Source organism: Lissotriton vulgaris, chromosome 1_2 (genome assembly GCF_964263255.1).
Source record: "Lissotriton vulgaris chromosome 1_2, aLisVul1.2, whole genome shotgun sequence".
Classification (NCBI taxonomy): Eukaryota; Metazoa; Chordata; class Amphibia; order Caudata; family Salamandridae; genus Lissotriton; species Lissotriton vulgaris.
The window spans coordinates 148,504,697-148,521,510 of NC_141686.1; positions in this window are offsets into that span (position 1 = coordinate 148,504,697).

A 16,814-nucleotide genomic window follows, 5' to 3' on the forward strand; every position below is an offset into this window, starting at 1 on the left:
GACAGCACCTCATCGATCCCACCCACTCAATGGTCCGTCTTCACGCCGATTCAGGAAACAGAGATCATCAACCTGATCTCCAACGCCAAACCGTCATCCCTCTCCCTGGACCAGCTTCCTATAAACATGATCAAAGCCCTGAAACACACCATAGCTCCTATCTGGTGCAAAATCATCAACAGCTCGCTGAGCTCAGGAACTATCCCAGACTGCCTCAAGGTCGGCCAAGTCACGCCGCTTCTAAAAAAAACAGGGTTAGAAACAGAAGACATGAACAACTTTAGACCCGTGTCAAATCTCCCTCTGTTATCCAAAACACTAGAAAAATGTGTTCTCCCACAGCTAACCCGACACCTAGAGAACATCATCTCCTTGACCCCCACCAATCGGGTTTCAGGAAAGGATGCAGTACTGAAACTGCCATCCTAAACGTCATAGACGATCTCCACAAGTCACTTGACTCTGACCAATGCTGCCTTCTCATTCTCCTTGACCTTTCAGCCGCCTTTGATACTGTTGATCACACGCTGCTCCTTAAAGCCCTTCAAGATAGAGCAGGCCTGGAATTGACAGTATTGAATTGGTTCTCCTCCTTTCTACACAATCGCTACCGAAGAGTAAAAATCTAAAACTTTGAATCGGACCCCCTACCCGTCAGCAGATGTGTCCCTCAAGGGTCAGTACTCTCCCCCAACTCTTTAATATCTACATGGAACCGCTTACCACAATACTCAGGAATTCCAACATCCCCTTCCACCTCTACGCTGATGACACACAACTCTATCTGGAAACCACCTGCATGGATGACATTCTCAAACTCAACGACACGCTCAAAGATGTTCAACAATGGCTCTCACAAAATCACTTAAAGGTCAATCAAGAAAAAACTGAAGTCCTTCTCATTTCCAACAAAGACGAAAACCCCCAAATTGAAGAATGGCTCAAAGCCATCGACGCCATCAATGGCACCCTCAAGCCGAAAGACTCGTTCAAATCTCTAGGAATCATCTTAGACCCCAAACTAAACATGAAAAAACACATTGCTAACTCCGCCAAAAGCACTTTCCTCAATCTGAAACTTCTCTACAAAATAAAACCATTCCTGCCTCCCAAGGACTTCCAACAGGCCACTCAAGCTCTGGTGCTCTCCAGAATTGACTATGGAATCGCAACCCTGACCGACTCAGCCAAATCACATCTAGGCCCTCTGAAAACCACCCTCAATGCCGCGGCTAGAATGGTCACAGGAACCAAGAAATTCGACCACATTTCCCCCGCGCTCAAGGATCTGAAATGGCTCCCTATTGAACAACGAGCAAACTTTCGAACAGCATGCCTTACACACTAAGCCTTCCACACAGGCAAACCAGAATACCTGGCTGCGAAACTCAAAAGGGCTGGCCAGTCCAGGACCATCAGAAGCTCCAACACGATTCTTCTCATCCCGTTGAAATCATGGAAACGCAAAACTTTAAGCAAATGCTTTGCAGGTAATGCTCCCAGGATATGGAACGCCATCCCTCCCCACATCAGAATAACATCCCACTTCCCAAAATTCAAGACTTTACTCAAAGCCCTCTTCCTGGAGGCCACCTGAACTGTATGGGGATGCTCATAGTTCCCCTAACCCTTGTAGTCATTTTGATCTGTTGTTTTTGTTTTTGTTATCCCCTTGAACTGTACAGCTATCAATCTTCCATCGCCGTTATGGCACATTGTTATACCTGATGTGAAGCGCTCTGATACCCTCGGGTCCAGCTAGCGCTATACAAAACTTATAATAAATAAATAAATAAATATCTAATCTGAAGATGGCGTATCCAGAAGGTACATGCCGCTATGTCCGGCCAGATGCAAGGTCTGCCCAGGTTTCTGTGAAGAAGGCTAAGTCAAACTGATGTGAGTCCTGGAAATGTGAAAACTCAAAAAGCATGCTTGTCCAAAGACATAGTGTTAATCAAGACAGTGGATATTTTTAAGCCTTTGGGAGTCATGACAGTTCCCGAAGAGTTCTGTGGCAAATTGCCTGACAGCAGTTTATAAGTTCCTTTTAATGAACTTAAATTTATAGAGCTGACAAAAAGTTTGGGCAGGATTTAGAACAAGCAAGGTATTCCACTTCCGGCAGCGCATGGTATTGCCTGATAACTTGAGAGCAAGTAAGTCCTCTCTGGAGTATGACTTACATGGCCGGACTTGAGATTCCAAACTACCAGAGGGATGGGTGCTGGGCGTAGGTCTGGCACGGACGGGCGCAAACGGTGCACCCACTGTGAGTGTCCACAAGTGGAGTACTTGGAGATGATGAGCTGTGTGTTCTGGGTGTATGAGATGATATTGAGACCATGTATTCAGACAATATGGACGAGTGGGACCATGTAGACATTGAATAGCGTGGGGCTAGGAGATCATCTCTCATGGATGCTCCAGATCAGATTGTAGGGTTCAGAGGTGTAGGGGACTTGGATGACTTTCTCTGTGTGGTCTATGAAGAAGAACATTATCCATTCAAAGGCTGTACTGTGAATCTCTGTCTCATGGATGAGGAATCTGATGGGATATGCTGTTGAAAGCCATGGTGAAGTCCAGGAGGATACGGGCTGCAGTGTCTCGTTGGTCCATGATGAGCCGGATGTCATCGGTGGTGATGATGAAGGTGTAGTCTTGGTGCTGTGGTTAGGTCTGAATCCTGTTTGGGATGGGTCCAGGAGGTGGTTGTTGTTGGGGTGTTTTGCTAGTCTTTCATTGATAGGTTACTCCAGGACTTTCCTCGGTAGGGTGGCAGGGAGATGGGTCTGTAGTTGGCTGGTAAAATTGGATCTTCTGTGGGTTTTTTCATTAGTAGCAAGATGATGGTGTATTTCTAGGAGTTCGAGAAGGAAGCAGTGCTGAGGGAGTCGTTGAAGATCAGAGTGGATGGAGGTCGTGGTTACAGCTGTTTCTGTGGGAGTGATGGTAGGCAGGCAGATAAGCGCAGGTCTGGAGACTAGATTTGTTTGGCGAGCAGAGAACGGATTAATTCAGCGTTTCTCAAATAATACACTGACGGGCCAGAGTAAAACTTTGTGTATCTAGTTCTAAACAGAAGCGGAAGGACACAACAGTTGAGGTTTTTTACCTATCCGTATTCATGGTGCAACACCTGTCCTGATGATGGTCTCGAAGAATAACAGTGTGTGAGACCGAAACGTCGATGCAATGACACTTTTTTATTGTATACAATTACTAATCAATTTATTGAAACTGTATGTATACTGTTAAGTAATAGATATATGGCTAACGTGTTTACTGTGTCCATATTGCTGTAAAAAGTGTCAAAAAACTACTGCATATGTTAGAAGCAAAGAGGCAGTAGAGATTGAGTTGCCATACATGATGTGTCGGATGGATTCTTACCTACGCTATGTTAAATAGATTTTTCTATACATGTTTTGATAAATTCTTTGATAAAAAGTTACAAAACTACTGCATATGTTAGAAGCAAAGAGGCAGTAGAGATTGAGTTGCCATACATGATGTGTCGGATGGATTCTTGCCTACGCTATGTTAAATAGATTTTTCTATACATGTTTTGATAAATTCTTTGATAAAAAGTTACAAGCTTTGACTAAATTTCTTGAGTCCTATGAAATTATGTTCACAGATGTGACAAATTCAAAAAAATGCAAATCACTGTAAATGAATCCTCATGGATCACTTGTTGTAGTGTTATTGAATATACCCAGTTCCTTGGGGAATAGTGATTTGCCCTATTGTGCGACTATGGTCTGGAGTGTAGGCCTCTGTCCACCATAACATGCCCACACACTCAATATCAGGTGCCCTTACATCCATCATCATATGGATACTTACCCACTGCAAATACGCCAACACACCCACTATGGTACTTCACACACCCGCATTATACACTCATTGAGTCTCCAATGTATGCCTAACCACACCACATATGCCAAGATATCCACCATCAAATGCCTATACTGTCCATCACATGCCCACCATCAGATGCCCCAGATCACACTATCAGATACCTCCCATCTGACACTTACACATCAAACTTCACAAAGGAACACTTTGAACATCATATGCCCATATACTCACCATAATATATCCACACACCAACCACTAGACACCCACACAGCTGCCAACATGGACCACATACCACCTTGTCTATGCCAAAACACCCTCTATCAAATATTCATACAGCATCCATCCAGCAACACACATTAACAGCACTATCCTTATACAATCACACATCCACCTTGATGTATGCTCCCATTTCTAATATCAGTAGTGGCTGGTGACATTTGAAAGTGGTGAGGCATTAAAGTTGTTGATATGTGTTGCATCGTGAGCAAGTTAGACTAGTGAGCACGACTGTTATAAGGGAAGTTCAAGGTGGTTCTCCCCAAGAAAGCTTTGAAAAAAGAGTGGGATAATCATGTATTTTAAAGTACATTTGATTACTATAAAGCAATTGTGATAGTACATACTTGAAATATTTAAACACATGACAAACACATAGGGCCAGATGTAGGTCGCCAATTACCGGTCGGTAACGGCCGAATTCGGCCGTTACCGACCGGTAATTGGTGATTGAGTTGTAGGGGCCATTATTTTACCGAATCAGTAAATTTACTGAATCTGTAAAATACAGAATCGGTAATTTTACCGAATTCGGTAAATCAAGATGTAGGTGGCACTCCACAGAGTGCCACAGGCCCTTAAGAGTCGGTATTTTACCACTCAATCCTATTTGGGTGGTAAAATACCAAATTCAGGTGTGCATGCACATCTGTGCATGCACATGTGTGCCATGTGACACACAGACATGCCCTTAGGGCATGTCTGTGTGCCACATGGCACACAAGCCTGCACTTGGGGTGCTAGAGGGTGTCAAAGTGACACCCCCTGCACCCTTGCTGGATTCGGTATTTACCGATTCGGTATTTCCCATTGCTTCCTATGGGCTCCAAAGCCCATAGGAATCAATGGGGAATACCGATTCGGTATTTACCGACTTAGTAAATACCGACTCTTACAGATTCGGTAATTCAAAATAAAAAATTACCTACATCTCCCTCCTTCTAATTTACTGATTCATAAATACCGATTCGGTATGATTTGGTATTTATGAGTCGGTAAATTAGATTTACCTACATCTGGCCCATAATATTTAACCAAATTAAAATTGTTTAGTTACTGTAGTGTGCAAATTTGACACTGCAACAAGCAATGTTTTTAATTATCTTCCCTGCACACATGGTTGTCTTGTCTGTCTTCTCCCTGCAGGGCACCTGCCTGATATTTTCTTCTTACTGTCTTGTTAGGACGACATTTAATGATAACGACATAGCTACTCCATTCTGTAACTTTACAACGGACTTGAGATTACAGTGCTTTGTTCCTCGCAGACTTCTTTATTTACTTATTCCTAATGCTTGCTTTACAAACCCCAAAGACAGATTTTATATCACCGAAATTCCCTTTGTGCCATTTTTGGGACCTGTAAAAAGGAGGAAGGAAGGATAGGGAGCAGCTTTGTTCCCAGGCAGCCACTGAATGAGCTCAGACCTTATCCGATCTGTTATTAAGCTGAACCAATATTGTAAGTCACTAAACACAATACACTTGAAATGAAATATCAGGGCTAAAACCGAAAAAATCATTAGGTCCCTGGTATTGTTACCCTAGCGCTGCTCGTACCGTGACCCTTGCAGAGAGCTCAGAATATTTTTCATGCCATCCCTCGCACCCACTGAGGAGTAGGTGAACCGAACAGAAAGATGCAGGAATGCCAGGAGTTTTTACAATTACTTCGCAATCGTGGAGATTGTGAAAAATTGAAAAAAACTGAGCAATATTTCAACAAAAATGGCAGAATGATGATTACATGTCCCCAGACCTATAGCATACTTTGCTTGTATTATATTCAGCAAATGGAAAGCTACTCTTGGAGAAGTGTGGCTCAATGGTTAGAGCGGCAGACCCTGATGCAGAGGCAGACCCTGATGCAGAGGTCTAGCCCGGGACCAGGGTTCAATTCCCCTCCTTGGTGGGTCTTGGGCTCAAACATTCCACGGACCTGATAATTCTCGCCTCATAGCCTGTTCCAATCATGGAGTCCCACTCTGCAACTCTGGGCAATAGCTTGCTTAATCTCCACAACGGCCCCCACAATGCTAAGAATGCCTGGCCTCCACCTTGGGGGTGTCCAGGAGTGGACGCCTCACAGGGAAAGCCAGGATGGGTTCCACAGTGGTATTCGTACAAGCGCCTTGAGACCCTTGCGGGTGAGTAGTGCGCTATACAAGTATAAATTTACATGTTAGTGGTATTTATATATTTTGAATGCAGCCCTCTTTATTCCCTCAAAATACTCTAGTGACTCCGACTCGGCGGCTCCCGAGTGCGGTCATAGGACTGCGAGCTGAGATCCAGAGACCTTTTAATGCATGGGTAAAGTGGGCTCTGGCCCAGGGCCCCAGCCTTTCAGGGGGCCCCCTGACAGAGTCAGCTCCATTCTCCAGAATTTTGCCCTATTGACCTTGAATATTTCTTAAACAGAATGCTATAAATACTGTTTTCCTTTAAAAAAGAATTATGTACCTGATGTGTGAGAGTCTAGTACAGTCGTTTTGCAGAGAAATGTTGTGTCCAGTACTGTAGTTAGCCCAAAAAACGACTTGGCACTCATGAAGGAGCTTCCCATCTTCAGTGTGCTTTTGGTGGCTTTGTTTACATGCTTCTCTAATACTTTGGAGAGGGGCGGAGAAGGGAGATTGGCCTGTAGTTGGCAGGGTCAGTCAGATTGGCATTAGCCTTTTTTATCAGTGGAAGAATCTTAGCATTCTTCCATAATTTTGGCGTGTTGCCTGAGGAGAGGAAGCATTAACACCTTGGCTGCTAGGGGTTTTCCCGCTGGGTGCTGCAGATGCTACTTCCCCATTGTTCATGACAAAGCCAGCTCGTCATAAGCGCAGGGCAGGTAACACCCATGACGAGCTGGCTTTGTCATCAGCACTGAAGGGGTTAAAGAGCTGGTTTACTGTGGGGTTTATGGTGGGAGTTAATAGGTTAAGGATATTCGCTGGACATGTGTCGGTAGGAGAGCCAGACTTAATGCTTTGGAGAAGGGTCAGTGACTCCTCAAGCTTAAATCTCAAGGAAAGGTAGTAAAGATGGAGGATCTATGACATGAAATTTGCTATTACACCTAAGGTAGAAAGTCATTTCTTTCTCTGAGATGTTAGTGAAGGCTTGTTGGATCACGGAGATCGTTTTTGTAGAAGAATTGAGCTATTTGCTTAGACCATTCTTCCCTGCATGGCCCTTCCTTTGTGTCAACTGTCGGGGAGGTAAAGGATTAAACTATGCTAAAAAGTTCCTTACTCTTATTTGGGCATTTTCTATATTGGTTTGAAAGATGTTTTTCTTGGCTGCCTTCACAAGAATGTAATGAGCTTTTAAGGTGTCTTTATACACCTTCCTGTCCTCAGGTATATAGGATTTACACCATTTCCGTTCCATTTTTCTACAATTTCTTTTGTTAAATCTGAGAAAAGCGTTGAGCCATGGAGTTTGTGGGGCCGGCGTCTTTGAAGAGCAGGAAACAACCGCTACCACTGCACCAAGGTTGGTCGGAGCCATGAATCTATTGAGAGGGCGTCCGAGTCAGGGCAGCCAGACATCTCCGGTGAGGAACGACTGAGGGCATCTGCTAACATCGGAATGGATATTTTATGTAACATCCTGTAATTAGGGACCGTCTGCCTTGCGTTAGCCTGAGGGGCTGTGGCAGAGTTGGGAATGACAATTTTTAATAAGAGGTGGTCAGACCAGGTAATGGGAAGAGGTAGGCTTACTGATATGTCAAAGTTGTGAAAGATTTGGTCTAGGGTCTGGCCCTTCTCATGGGTGGTCGAAGAAATAGATGGAAACATGTTGAAGGCCGGCGGCGTCTCCAACAAGTAAATGGTTTGATGGTCTTTCCATTGTACATATGTATATTGAAACCTCCCAGTTTAAGGCAGTTGTTGTATTTTAAGGCAGGGAGGTGGTGGCTATATTAAGCATAGTAATAAAATATCCAAATTGCACCAGGAGGTCTGTAAATCAGAAAAACAGCTATGCTATGATGGGGGGATAAAGAACAGCGGAAGCCTATGGACTTTGCGCCCTCAATGATTTCCATCAGGATGGGAGAGCAGTCTAGTTTGTTATTGTAAATTATGGCAACACCGCCCCCCATCCCACAATATCAGTCCCTCCTAAGGATTTTATAACCCGTAAGGATGGGTTAGAGGCTTCAGACAGCCAGGTCTCAGTGAGAAATAAAAGATCAGGCTGTTCATTCCAAAAGTAGGTCATAAATGTGTGGTTCATGCATTTGCAAGGAGCGACAATTTTAAAGGGTGGCCTTTAAGTCATCTGTTTTCTTTTTGTTTTTACACTTATTGTTGCGTGGGAGTATCTTGGGTGTGAGTTTCCTGGGCTGGAGGAGAAACCAGTTGCACTTATTGCATCAAAAGTCTACCTCCAAGCTTGGATCAGCCGCTGTACACTGACATAATGGTAGCCGCCTTAGGCTAAGCAGTTTTTCCTTATTGTAATATAGTGGAAGAAACTCACCGGAGGTGAACTGGGCAGCATGGCCGGCGCCGGACACTGCTGGGACGCTGACGGGTGCAGACAAGCTTGCCTTTGGCGCGCCAGTGGTGCTCCCACTGCGCGTATCCGTTTGCATCGGGAATATATAGGCTAATGCCTATGATACAAACTAGATCGCTAATGCAGATGAAAAGGTGGAAACTGCATGGGCGGTAGTGAGGAGCTCGTTAGTAGCCCCAGCCCTCTGCACAATCGGCGTATCAGCTGCGGCGGACCAGGACTGGAGGAAAAGCGACATGGAAATCAGAGCAGCTAAGGAGGTGTAGGCAAGCAAATGAAGTAAAGTGCAAGTGCGAGTAGGTACGAGAAATTGTTAAAAAGCACAGAGTAATTCAGCCACACATATACAATTTTAAAAGTATTAAAAACCTAGTAGAAGGGCAGGAAACACAAAATCCTACCGCTGTCAGCTGGAGGGGAACTGGGCCGCATGGCCGGCGACGGACACTGATGGGACTCTGACAGGTGCAGACAGGCTTGCCTTTGGTGCGCCAGTGGTGCTCCCACTGAGCGTATCCGTTTGCATCGGGAATATATAGTCTAATGCTTTTGATGCAAACGGGATCGCTAACACAGCTAAAGAAGTGGAAACTGCGTGGGAACTGGGGCTTAAACTGGATCATGAATTCAAAGCTGTTCTGAACAGGGGGCCCCAAAATATGTTTGGCCCAGGGTCCCCAAAATCCTTAAGGTGTCGGTGCTGAGATCGTACCACAATAGGTCAGGGCAGGAGCTCCTGAGCTGGGTTAGGCTGTTCTCCACTCTTTGTCGTGCACAATGTCGTTGGTGGTGCTGCACACAAAGAGGGAGGAGGAGCAGGGAACAGAAATGGCCAATCACTGCATGACCATACAGTGATTGGCCATTCCAGTGGCGTAGCTTGGCTGTTTGCAGCCCATAGTGGTCCCAGCCTTTGCCACCCCTTGGCGGCCGTAAGAGGGGGCGGGGGTGCTGGTGAACGAATCTTGCGTTTTCCACCCATCGCGGCCGCAGATAAGAGCAGGGCCCCTCAAAGCTCGTGCCACCCGGGGCAGACCGCCCCCATTTGCTATGCCACTGGATTGGCCACCATTCCTGCATCTGCCTCATTCTCCCCATCCCCCGCTGCCTGTAGGACCACAGGACAAGGGGCCTAAAACTGCTTGTCCTAAGCCAATCCAGGTGCTGCTCTAAGCATGAGAGCAAAGCCAGGATTGGCTTGGTCAGGCTAACCTAGCGCTCATTAGTGGACTTGAGGGCTGCGGCTGTAACCCTCCCCCCAGGCTCACTAATTGCACAGGGTGAGAGACATCTAGTCAGACTGGTCACTGAAAGGCAGCCGCCAACCTGACAGGCACACTTGTGTGCAGTCAGTGTACATAGCATTCATGGCGTGCTGCTGAAGTCAATGTCAAGCCCCACCCCTACATACCTCGTAACTTCACACTCCTGTTGCAGTGCAACCAAGCACGGCAGCGGCTGAAAATGAAAATAAAATGCTGTGGCCCGAACCAAAAATGTACATTTATTTATTTAATTAAGGGGCAAATAAATAGGGGGGAAACGCCCCAACACCCCAATAGAGGAGCCGCCCTGTCTAAAACCACATGTCACCATTATACACCCACAAAGCCATCATAACCTAATTAATCCACCATCACATATTCACACAGCAACTATCTCCATTTGCCCACACTGCTCACATTATGCACCCACTATCAATGTCAACACACCCATAATCAAAGGCCCACACAACTTCCATCACACACCCAGTCAACTCCATCACCTGAACACATAACCTCATCAGACAGCTTCCCATCCATACAGAAGTGTACAAATCCACTACTATATACTTAAATACCCTTGATGAATTAGGCCATAGAATAGCCATTATTAAGAAACACATTTGCCTTCATTTGCCCACATATCTACCTTCAAACTTTCACATAGCCACAATCCATCATCAAGCTCTCATAATCCCACCATCAGACACATACACACTCAACAAAATACTCATACATACCCAGCATCATAGAGCTTCACACCCAAAATGATGTATGTTAATGTTAATGTTATGTGGTATTTATAAAGCGCGAAACTGTCGCTCCGAAAGGAGCATCCTGGCGCTATGGAAAGGTAGAGAAGAACTGTGAGGAGGCACTAGATGATTGTCAGTACATAGGTGTCTGTCAGATTATATATACAAAAACAAGAAAAGAGAGGTCAGATCAAACACTTGATCAATCTAAGCGTAAACTATACAGACCACAGTTCAAGGAGTCAACACAAGATTAGATTATCACATCCGATTTGGGTGATAAAGAAAGCCCTCACACACTGACCTAGTCAGTGTCATGCTTCATCATCGGGCCCCACCGACAGAGGCCGAATGCCTCTGCGGTGTGCTACGACGCCAGAAAGACTGCGGAGCAGGTTTTTGTGTATGGAGGGCGTGCTCTTGTTTACAGTGAAATATTAAAAGTGCCTAAAAAAAGGGTATCGAAAAAATATATTTAATAAATGATCCCTGAGGCACAAAATAAAGAGTATTACGTGTCTGTATTTATATGCCAAGGTTCAAGGTTGGTAAAATACAGAATATACTCAATTCCTTCCAGTCAACATGTTTCAGCCATAAGGGTGGTATATTACCGTGGCATTCATCAGGACTATACCCCGGCGGTATGGGCTCTCTAATCACCCACCCTGACCTGGGGACGTGAAAGTGAAAAATAAGAAGTGAAAAAAGTGCATAAAAATTAGTGGAAGAGTAAAATACTCGATTCCAAAAAATACTCCGTAAATTTGGAGTGTCACTGCACCTGTAAAGTGAGAAAAACACACAGACAGACAGAAGACAAACATAAACATTGTTAATATGAGCCTTACTGAGTAGTCATAGTGCTCCATGAAGTGTGGCTCAAGTGGTATTTCCCAAAATAAACATAGATTTTATGCACCATCCAGATAGCCCCTAAAGGATGATAGCAGATATCTCTGGGAAGTGATGTGCTAGAGGTGTGCTATTTACAAGAAAAATGATTAAAATGGGGGATTTAAAAACGCGATTGCGTGTACTCCTTATGAAGGGATCAATGGACCTAAAAGGTCTGTGCCCCTTCAAATAGGTATTAAAAGGTACATGTCTCACTTTCAAAAGGGGCGCTACTGGCACCATGGGTCTCGGGAGGGGGTCGGAGCGACCTGGCACATCCTAAGGAAAGAAAAAATATATAGTACATTGGCAATGCCTATACAGGTACTTAGCTCTGGTGACAGAAGGAGCAGCAGCATGCGTGTCGTCGTTACTCACGCCCTCAGCGCTCCCGACCCGCTGGTCAACCTAGTTGTGACCTCCAAACCGGACCCCGAAGATAGAAAAACGGGGCCGGTAGACTTGTTTTTAAGCAGAGCGGTCGCGTGTGCGCCCTGTTTCCGGGTGGGCGTGTCAAGCCGATAGAGAGGCTAGGAACGCACACGCCCACCTCGGATTGCCCCGTCTCGCTCAAAGCGAGGCTTGGGCACTTCAACGCCCTCACAAGCATGTTAGTTCGAGGCTTGGGAGTCGGCTTGGTCCCAAAAGACGGGTAGCGCAGTAGCGCTAATGTTGATTAAAATGCATTACAACACGTAGTGCAAAGCATGCTTACCATTATTACTGTGTACATAAACTTAGGTGTGTACATAAATTTAAGGGAAAGTAATATGTGATGGAAGCAATAGGTTGCACATGGGAGCGTAAGTGTTTATTCAACCATTTGAACACGCAGTGCTAATACTGCCTATCAATATTACTGTATAAATGAAATTAAATACATCTATATTGGAGGCAATACATTGTACATGGGAGCATACCCTATAGGTAGGGACTAGTCTGTATGTGCAAGGCTAGTCAATGGAGTGAATCATAATGGCTATTTACAAGTAGGCAGAAAAAAACCGGTTTGGTTGTGATAGGTGTATAAGGAATACAATTTTCAAGATAATACTGAGCTCCATGGAATGTCATCGTTGAGCCCATTGACATGGGTGCCCAGACGATACACCCAACGCTGCTCCTTTTCAAAAAGTCTGCTGGTAATGTTCGTTGTGCCCTTCACTTCCTCGATTACCGTCCACCTCATGTCATTAGTAGTATGGTTGCTGTCCAAGAAGTGGCGGCTCAGCTTGGTAGTGAGTTTTTTACATCGGACGTTGCTCCGATGTTCGCAGATGCGTTGTCTTATTCTGCGCGTTGTCATACCAACATACCGTAGCTGGCACGGGCACGTGATCAAATATACCACATTCATGGTGTTGCAGTTAGTATGTTCCCGTTGGGTCCATACCTTGCCCGCTTCAAGTGAAAGGGTCATTTGACAGAGGCAACCAAAACCCTTTCACTTGAAGCGGGCAAGGTATGAATGTGGTATATTTGATCACGTGCCCGTGCCAGCTACGGTATGTTGGTATGACAACGCGCAGAATAAGACAACGCATCTGCGAACATCGGAGCAACGTCCGATGTAAAAAACTCACTACCAAGCTGAGCCGCCACTTCTTGGACAGCAACCATACTACTAATGACATGAGGTGGACGGTAATCGAGGAAGTGAAGGGCACAACGAACATTACCAGCAGACTTTTTGAAAAGGAGCAGCGTTGGGTGTATCGTCTGGGCACCCATGTCAATGGGCTCAACGATGACATTCCATGGAGCTCAGTATTATCTTGAAAATTGTATTCCTTATACACCTATCACAACCAAACCGGTTTTTTTCTGCCTACTTGTAAATAGCCATTATGATTCACTCCATTGACTAGCCTTGCACATACAGACTAGTCCCTACCTATAGGGTATGCTCCCATGTACAATGTATTGCCTCCAATATAGATGTATTTAATTTCATTTATACAGTAATATTGATAGGCAGTATTAGCACTGCGTGTTCAAATGGTTGAATAAACACTTACGCTCCCATGTGCAACCTATTGCTTCCATCACATATTACTTTCCCTTAAATTTATGTACACACCTAAGTTTATGTACACAGTAATAATGGTAAGCATGCTTTGCACTACGTGTTGTAATGCATTTTAATCAACATTAGCGCTACTGCGCTACCCGTCTTTTGGGACCAAGCCGACTCCCAAGCCTCGAACTAACATGCTTGTGAGGGCGTTGAAGTGCCCAAGCCTCGCTTTGAGCGAGACGGGGCAATCCGAGGTGGGCGTGTGCGTTCCTAGCCTCTCTATCGGCTTGACACGCCCACCCGGAAACAGGGCGCACACGCGACCGCTCTGCTTAAAAACAATTCTACCGGCCCCGTTTTTCTATCTTCTGGGTCCGGTTTGGAGGTCACAACTAGGTTGACCAGCGGGTCGGGAGCGCTGAGGGCGTGAGTAACGACGACACGCATGCTGCTGCTCCTTCTGTCACCAGAGCTAAGTACCTGTATAGGCATTGCCAATGTACTATATATTTTTTCTTTCCTTAGGATGTGCCAGGTCGCTCCGACCCCCTCCCGAGACCCATGGTGCCAGTAGCGCCCCTTTTGAAAGTGAGACATGTACCTTTTAATACCTATTTGAAGGGGCACAGACCTTTTAGGTCCATTGATCCCTTCATAAGGGGTACACGCAATCGCGTTTTTAAATCCCCCATTTTAATCATTTTTCTTGTAAATAGCACACCTCTAGCACATCACTTCCCAGAGATATCTGCTATCATCCTTTAGGGCTATCTGGATGGTGCATAAAATCTATGTTTATTTTGGGAAATACCACTTGAGCCACACTTCATGGAGCACTATGACTACTCAGTAAGTCTCATATTAACAATGTTTATGTTTGTCTTCTGTCTGTCTGTGTGTTTTTCTCACTTTACAGGTGCAGTGACACTCCAAATTTACGGAGTATTTTTTGGAATCGAGTATTTTACTCTTCCACTAATTTTTATGCACTTTTTTCACTTCTTATTTTTCACTTTCACGTCCCCAGGTCAGGGTGGATGATTAGAGAGCCCATACCGCCGGGGTATAGTCCTGATGAATGCCACGGTAATATACCACCCTTATGGCTGAAACATGTTGACTGGAAGGAATTGAGTATATTCTGTATTTTACCAACCTTGAACCTTGGCATATAAATACAGACACGTAATACTCTTTATTTTGTGCCTCAGGGATCATTTATTAAATATATTTTTTCGATACCCTTTTTTTAGGCACTTTTAATATTTCACTGTAAACAAGAGCATGCCCTCCATACACAAAAACCTGCTCCGCAGTCTTTCTGGCGTCGTAGCACACCGCAGAGGCATTCGGCCTCTGTCGGTGGGGCCCGATGATGAAGCATGACACTGACTAGGTCAGTGTGTGAGGGCTTTCTTTATCACCCAAATCGGATGTGATAATCTAATCTTGTGTTGACTCCTTGAACTGTGGTCTGTATAGTTTACGCTTAGATTGATCAAGTGTTTGATCTGACCTCTCTTTTCTTGTTTTTGTATAACTAACCGGGGACTAAGAGAGTGCCTCATTCTCCCTACCTCTCCTATTGTTATTGAATGTCAGATTATATAGCCAAGTTTTAAGCCTTTTCCTGAAAGCGGCCTCCGTGGCTTGCATTCTAAGTTAATTTGGCATCAAATTCCAGGCCTTGGAGGCCAAAACACCTAGGGCCAGATGTAGGTAGCCAAATACCGGTCGGTAACGGCCGATTTCGGCCGTTACCGACCGGTATTTGGCTTTTGAGATGTAGGTGGGTCAGAATTTACAGAATCAGTATATTTACTGATTCCGTAAATTTACCACTTCGGTACTTTACCGAATCGGTAAATATACCGATTCTGTAAATCCATATGTAGGTGGCACAGTTTGCAGTGCCACAGGCCCTTAGGATTTCTTATTTTACCACCCAATCCTATTGGGTGGTAAAATACCGAATTCCAGTGTACATGCACATCTGTGCATGTACACCTATGCCATGTGACACACAGACATGCCCTTTGGGCATGTCTGTGTGCCACATGGCACACAAGCCTGAATTTGGGGTGCTACAGGGTGTCAAAGTGACACCCCGTTCCCCCGCCCAGGATTCGGTATTTACCGATTCTGTAAATACCGAATCTGTATTTCACATTGATTCCTATGGGCTTCAAGGCCCATAGGAATCAATGGGAAATACAGATTCGGTATTTACAGAATCGGTAAATACCGACTCTTACAGAATCGGTAATTGTTAGACTCGGCGGTCTCTAGTTGGCAGAGGTATACACTTCTGACAAATAGGGACTCACCTCCTCTAGTCAGGGCAAGGGATCACACACTTAGATAACCCCTGCTCACCCCCTCGGTAGCTTGGCAAAGCAGATAGGCTTATCTCAGAGGCAGTGCGTTAAGCATTTACGACCATATACAGTAATAAAGTGAGGACACCACAAATGGACACGACACAGTAGTATTATAAAAATACGAAGGTTTATATAAGGCTTAGCACAAGACCAAATAAGGACAAAACTATACCACAATCTTAATAAATACTCTTGGAAGGAAAAATAATAGTTCAAGCTTAGTTTTTTCTTAGAACAAAAAGTCTTTAGCAACAAAAGCAACTCTTCTTCTTTAGATCACAGTTCTTGGCAACAATGTAACCCACACGGAAGTCACACGATGTTGAGGCAAAGTTAATCCAAAGGTTCGGCGTCGACCGCGAGGAGCGCTACGTCGAGCCCGGAGTCAAACGGACCCCCAACAACACAGTACCTTAGGAAAGTGAAGCACACGATGATCAGCGGCGTCGAGCAATCCGGCGTCGCGTCTTTGGTGTCGATCAGGCCTCAGTAGTCGTCGATCTCGATGATGATGTTGCAAGAGTGAGCAGCGCTCACGGCGTCGAGAGGGCTCGAAGTCGATGCGATCAGCTGCGGTGCAGACACGGGGTCACTTGGAGCTGGAGTCGAACTCACTACTTACTGGCGTCGCTACTGGCGTCGATCGGGCCCGGCGGCCGGCTTCGAGGAAGCGGGACACTGGAGCCGTTACTCACGATGTCGAGCTGGATTTGGCGACGTCCGTCGGCGTTGAGATTGCTGGATTGTTTCAGAGGTGCTGGACTTTCAGGTTCCAGCAACAAGCAATTTTAGCAACCGGTGAAGTCCTTTAGCCCTGTGACTTCAACAGGAGGCT